The sequence below is a fragment of the Sapajus apella genome, unplaced genomic scaffold (assembly GCF_009761245.1).
Source record: "Sapajus apella isolate SASKATOON/1434 unplaced genomic scaffold, GSC_monkey_1.0 scaffold3, whole genome shotgun sequence".
NCBI classification, from domain to species: Eukaryota; Metazoa; Chordata; class Mammalia; order Primates; family Cebidae; genus Sapajus; species Sapajus apella.
In genome coordinates, this window is record NW_022436943.1 from 29,087,723 (window position 1) to 29,095,305 (window position 7,583).

A 7,583-nucleotide genomic window follows, 5' to 3' on the forward strand; every position below is an offset into this window, starting at 1 on the left:
ATACGGGTATGCTGATATTTCTCACCTTTGCAGTTAAAGGCATCTTTTTATAAGGCTGGCATCCTATCTTGCTCCCTGTTAGTTGTCAACTAATTCTTAATGAAGCGCAAAAACCTCAAGGTTCTGATCTGCATAAAAATGTTTTATGTGAGGTTATGTTTGGACTATGTTATGACTTTTAAATTAAAAGGAGGCCCACTTAGTAATCTGTAAAAGCTAAGCTCTGACAGGTAACAGTTCATTTGGACTATTACATGAAAATCTTCTGTCTTAAAAGAAACTTACATTCTGTGCAGTGTGTAGTGGCTCATGCCTCTCATCCCAGCACTTTGGGAGGTGAAGGCGGGTGGATCATGACTTCAGGAGTTCGAGACCAGCCTGGCCAACTTGGCAAAACCCCATCTCTACTAAAAATACGAAAATTAGTTGGGCGTGGTGATACATGCTTGTAATCCCAGCTATCAGGAGGCTGAGGCAGGAGAATCACTTGAACCTGGGAGGTGGAGGTTGCAGTGAGCTGAGATGGTGCCACTGCACTCCAGCCTGGGCAACAAGTGTGAAACTCTATCTCAGAAAAAAAAGAAACTTTTTTTTTTTTTTAACATACCCAGGTCTGCTTTGATAGGACCCTTGTGGTTGTAAGGCCCCTCTGGAGCCTCTTCTAAGTGGAGGTTTTTTAGCCTCTAGATATTTGGGACTTTTTTTTTTTTTTTTTTTTTTTGTGGTGGGGACTGTCCTGTGCACTGTGGCATGTTTAGCAACATCCCTGGCCTCTACCCTCTAAATACCAGTAGGGTACCCACTTCTGACATCTGGTCCCCATCCCACCCCTACCCCTACCCTTGTACAATTAGAAATGTCTCCAGTCATTGCCAAATGTCCCAAATGTCCTTGGGGGAGAGGAGGAATCATCTCCAATTGATTACCACTGATTTAAGAGTTTGTGTGTTAGAATCAGAAAATGCTGGGATTTGAGTAGGAATAGAGGATATAAGATGTACTTTGAGACAGAGTTTAATGAAATAATCATATTGCTAGGATATCAGCATGAAACATCATTGGAGGGCAAGGAAGTAGATGGAAAAACCCAGCATAACTAGTTTTAAGTGTTAAACATCCAAAGCACGGTCAAAGGAAAGATTGGTAACTAAGTAAAAGCAACTCAGGAGTTTCTAAATTAACAAATCTAAAGAATAAACGTGTTTAGGAAACTAAAAAGTATACTCAAAGGAGATGGGTTATAGCCACTGGATTCTTATCCTATTATTTTTATATTTAATCATTTCATATTGAGATATGGGTTACTTCACTTTATTCAATTTGTATTAATTTTATATAACGAAATGGTTATTTTATATTTTAATGGGCAGGTATTTCATCATGCTGTCTTCTTTTTCATGTTCCAAACTAAGAGAACTTAATTACTTGGTGTAAGACCTGATTATACCATCTTGTGTTACAAACCTCAAACTGCAGGTGAAAGAATACTGAGAAAGTTATTTGAGGGCCTAATAGGCAGTTTCATTCCTTTCTGAGAGAAAGAAAACATGACAAGCTGGTACTGATTATAGCTTAATGCATGGCTCTTCTCAGTGGCATTTCCATGTTAACAGTATTTTTTGCTAGTTTTAAGTCTCTTGAGGGCAGGAACCATATCTTGTTTGCTTTTGTATCTTAAGCACAGTCCTTGGAGCATAGTAGATGCTTAATAATATCCTTTGAACAAATGGATGAAAACACACAATTTGAGACTCAAAGAACTTGATGTTCCATCTAGAGTTTCATGCACAGGAAGGCACATTGTGGTGGGAAATGGTGGGACAAGGCAAGTTGTTAAACTATGGCATCCTTGAGAAGTGATCATTATAGAATAGACCTATATATTAAGGTGGGTCCAACATTTCAACATCGTTTGCAACATTTATAATTAGGCCTATGGAGAACATTTATTAACTAGGGCTGTCCATATTTTCAATGCACTCTTACCTTTGAGCCACGGTTATCTTCCTCCTAGCTCCAACTGTATCAAAAGGACTCCATCCTCATTCTGCAACCCAAAACTCTGAGGCTTACATGCTACATTTGTGCATAAATACAGCCACCCATAAATATAGTTTGTTTTCTTAGACCCTGCTTGCTCTTGAATTTGCATGTCTTATTTAAATATCCTTATGAAATGAAGATGTAGAAAAATGTGTTATAGACCTTCTCTTGTATTGCACAATATGGTTGAGTGCCACCAGATTTGTAGCTTGAGAATGCAAAGCACAGATTTATAGAATCTTCAGGAGGTTTGCCAGAATGAAAGGCATTCCTCTGCTTTTAAGTATTTATTTTGGAATAAATATGGATTTACTTACGATGAAACAATAGTTTCATTCTTTTTTTCACTCATCTTTTCTATAAATATATTCCAGTTCCATGCTTATTTTGAATGGAGAATTGTGTTAGGGACTCCAAAAGGCCTAAAAATGAGGAAGGCTGAGTCTCTTTTCTTTAAGAGTCTAATTCAGTTGGAGTGACTTGGAGGAATTAAAGTATACTGCCTTGCTATTGAAAGATAAAAAAGAGTGTAAGAGTTAAGCAAAAATGTAACTGGTGCAGCTTTATAAGCTCCTGACTACATTCTGTGATTACAGTTTGACTTTGAATATTCTTATATGGTGTAATGAAGTGAGAAGTTGAGTAGAGTAAATCCTCATTGTTCATCATGTTGTTCATAATTTTGTTAATTCATTTTTGAGAATAAATGAATGCTAATGGGTATTCCTTTAACTCTACTAGCTAAGTACCATCATGCTCTTATTAACTATGGGTTTATCGAGGAAGGAAAGTGGGAGAGAAGTGCTTTTGTCCTCTAAAGGGAAGATTTTAGCTGTAGTTCCAGTTAACAAACACATACTATTAAAAACTTCCAGAAAATTGGGGGTGGGGTAGGAGAGGGAGAGGAAGAGAAGAGAGGACACACACACACACACACACACACACACACACACACACACACACACAGAGGGAGGGAGAAACAGAATGAGAGAGAAAGAGTTGGATTTTGAAAGAGAACTACAGAGCCATATGGGAGAAGAACTATTTCTATGTAAGTGGTTAAAGTACTTGGTAGTGTACACCCAACTAACACAAGTGATGTATCATTTGAGACAGGAGGGTTGGTGGTGGTGTTCTCCTTTTACAGAAAAAGAAACTGAACTTTAGAGATTATTTTGACTTGTCCAGTGTATAAAAGTGGTATGTACAGAAGACAAGCTTTAGAAATTGAATCTTCTGATTCTGGATTTTATATGTTTCCTCTCATCCTATCAGGCTCCACTCTATAGTTGAGAGGAAACAGAGATGGTGGATAATAAGGGAACATTGCTTAATGCTCTTTATTTTCAATTCCTCATAAATTCACCCATTCTTTTAGCAGGCACTTACTGTGTGTCTAACACACACAGGGCCATACCGCAAACATACATCCCACTTTGAGAAGGAAGGTGAGGTGAGGGCCAGGAAAAGTCCCTGTTTTTAAAAGTTGGAGGATTCTTCTAGAGCTACCCTCTTGTTCTCTATCCTGCCATTCCAAATGCCTCATTCTCCATTACATTAAGTGTACCATCTTTCCAAAACTCTTGGTCTAAGCCTAGAGATTGTTCTAGTCCAATGTATTCTTCTTGCCTGCTGCACAGAAAAGCCAATACACTGAGACAGCAGTGTTGCAGCACAGAAAGAGTTTAATTATCACAGGGTAGCTAAGCAAGAAGAAGGGAGTTATTTCTCAAATGTACCTCCCTGAAAACTAAGAGACTAGGATTTTTAAGGATGATCTAGTGGGCAGGGGACTAGGAAATGGGTGTTGTGGTTTGATTGGGAATGATATCATAGGGATGTTGAAGTTGTCTTTGTGCATAGAGTCAGTTTCTGGGGGGAGTTCACCGGAGAAGTTGACTCAGTTTCTTGGTATGTGTCACAGGTCCAGGTGGCATCATTTAGTCCACTAGGATGCAAAAGTCTGAAAAATATCTCAAAGACCAGTCTTAGGTTTTAAAATAGTGATATTATTTATAGGAGCGATTGGATAAATTAACAAATCTTGTGACATCCAACTACATGACTCCTGAGTAGTAAGCAATTATAGAAAAGCAGGCTAGGGAACATTGGCTGGCTATCATTTTACTATGTCTATGTCATAGCAGAATTCAGACCCTTCTCATACTTCTAAACTTGTGGCCTTTCATTTGCTTTTACAAAGGCAGTTTTGGTCCCTGAACAAGGAGAGGGTTTGCTTCTGAAAGGGACTATTATCATCCTTACTTTAAAGTTAAATCATAAACAGCATACTTCCCCTTTTTAGCTTGGCCTATGCCCAAGAATGAGCAAGGGCAGTTAGCTTGTGGGGTTAGAAGCAGGATGCAGTCAGTTATATTTGATTTCTCTCACTGTTATTAATTTTGCAAAGGCAGTTTTGAGATGCCCTTGTTTCTTCTTTTGTACCTGCTCCAAAGTGGTCATCAGGTCTTTCTCCATCTTTAATTTCTAATCCATGCAGTGCATGTCTTCATGATTACATGTTTTAATTTTTTAATAGACTCCTGAACAACTATAATCCAGTGTACTTCTCATGGAGCTCCTAGAGTCATATTTGATGAACATATTTTACAATCTTCCATTCCCTTAAGAATGTAATGTCTCCTTTTCCATATCTCACCTTATCCTAACTCTAACCAAGTATGACAGACTCTACATTCTCCAGCTGCTTCTCCTTCCCTCTAAGCCCCATCCCCAAGTATTCCCCAGTATAATTCCTCTACTTTCTGTGGACTAGACTTTACTGTCTATTGTGTGCATGCATGTGAACACACACACACACACACACACACACACACACACACACACTCCTTACCATTCCTCTCTCTTGAAATTCTTTCTCAAAAAAAAAAAAAGTTAATGTAAAAGAATTTTATGAGAAATAATATAACAAGTAAAAAGAAAGTGCTCTGCCTGGTACAGAATAAGTTTTAAACAGGAAATAAATTGTTAATTTGTATTTACACACTAAAACAGTCCACATTGACCACTCTTTTGCTTTGGGCAACCTCCCCTGAATTTATGAATTGAAGAGTCTGGAATAAACCATTGTGACATAAAAATTATTTTTAGCTGAAGGCATTTGGGTTCTAAAATCCCTTATCTGTCTATAAGCAGAGCCTCCCCAAAGAACTCAATTGTCATAAATCCCCTCCCTGAGAGCAACTCTAATCTTTTCTTGGGGAGGAGAAGTTGGCACCACACCCAAACAAACATGGTCACAAAATTATCACATTTCCCATCTATTCTCCTAAGGGCCCATTTATCTTTCCAAAAAGTCATTTTTTTTCCCTAAGTTCCTCCCCACTCCCCAAGAAGTCATTTGTTCTCACAGAAACACCCCTTTGTCTCTTCCTATACCCTGTTAAGATGGTGTACAAGCCCCCAATTTTAGCCACCTCCTTGAGTCACATTTCTTTGTGAACTCCTGCATACATTTGTAATTAAATGTTTTGTTTTCTCTTGCTAACCTGTCTTCTGTCAGTTTAATTTGCAGCACTCCAATCACTAAATTTAAGAGGGTAGAGAAAAGCTTTTACTCTCCTACAATACCATTTATATTATCTTGTGCTTGTTACATTATGTAGGTTTGCTTGTTTACGATGCTGTACCTTTTTTCCTCAAGTTGATTGTAAACTGCTTTAGATCAAGGACCATATTTTCATCCGTGTGTTTGTGTCTGTGTGTGGGTGCACATGTGTGTATTTTATGGCATCTATTATAGTGCTGTGTATGCTATAGAATTAAGGATCTGTTACAGTGTTGCATATAAAAGAAATGATACTTATGAATGAATGAACAAATAAAGGAAATTATGGAGATTGGTCATGTAATGATTCTTTAGGGTGCAAAGCTACCTATGAGGGTCTCTTTCTAATCATTTACTCTTTTCCAGCTCCTCTTGTTGATTCCTTCCTCTCCTTCAACACCTATACCCAGTCAGTCGTTATGTTTTGTCAGTTCCACTTAGCTCATCACTCTCGAATCTATATTTCTATTAGTCCAGACCATCTGCTTTCTCTTACACAGATTCATATTCTGCACAGCAGCCTAGTTGGGTGGTACTAAAGGACTCTCTTGCTTAAAGTGCTTTATTTGTTTCCCACTCCCCTTGGAATGCAGTCCAAAATGCTCAACATGGGTATCTTAGTTTGGGTTCTTCAGAGGGCACAGTTTGAAATACGGATTTGGGTGAAGGTGGTTTATTTGGGAGGTGATCCCACAGGCTACAGTGAGAGAATCAGGAGAGTAAACTTGAGGGAAAAAAAAGTCAATGCAGGGTTTGTAATTGAGCTGGTCCTTGTGGCAGATGACTGGGCTTCACTCCCTGGAGACCACCTGAGGAACCACACAGTATCCTTTTCAGAATTGTCCCCCAAGGATGAGATTGGGGCACGTATCTTCTGACACAATTTCTATTAGGTGGAGAACTATTCCTGGAGCTATGAACTTTGCTGGTGTACATTTCCTTTCCACTGATGAAACTTAATCTAACTAAGTGTGCAAACATTAATCCTCACTTGATCTTCAACCTTATGGGATCTATTAAGTCATTCTAATACTATTCTTTTGGTGGTATGCTCCTCCACCCAACTCCTGAGTTTTAATTACTCTTTAAATAGTAATTTGAAGCCCCTTATCATGCTATAGGTGCAATTTTTTTATTTTTTATTTTTCTGAGACAGAGTTTCACTCTTGCCATGCAGGTTGGAGTGCAATGGCCCAGTCTCAGCTCACTGCAACCTCTGCTTCCCAGGTTCACGTGATTCTCCTGCCTTAGCCTCCCAAGTAGCTGGGATTACAGGCACCTGCCACCATGCCTGGCTAATTTTTTATTTTCAGTGGGCATGGGGTTTCGCCATATTGGCCAGGCTGGCCTTGAACCCCTGACCTCAGGTGATCCTCCTGCCTTAGACTCCCAAATTGCTGGGATTACAGGCATGAGCCACTGTGCCCAACCTATAGGTGCAATTTTTGAAAGAGTCCTGGAATTAGGCCCATTGGGTAGCAGTATGTGTGTAAGTGAACAGTGTATTAAATGCAATAACTGCTGGTTATGGAGATTGCTGCTAGTGGCTGTGTGTGCCTCTCTCCTGTGCTGGGGCATGATATAATATTGAGTGTCTCAAAGTTCAGTTCTTGCCTGTCCTTGTGGTTCCTATTCACAGGTACCATCATAGGTCATAGTGCACCACAGTCTCCATCTCCTGGCCTTAAGTGGTCCTCCTGACTCAGCCTCCCAGATAGCTGGGACTGCAGGCATACATCACCATGCCCAGCATTTGCTCAATTTTTAACTTAAAACTTTTCTCTACGTTAACCCACATTTTAAAAGTTTGCATGCTACTTTAGCCTCATCTTATGTAATAATATCCATGTATCTGAGATGTAGTGAGCCATTTGTATACCTTATCTCATTAGCTCTACGGTACACATGTTTCCATAAGCTAACATCTTTGAAGTCATAATGCATCATACAATGGATGTCAATTCCCATCCTT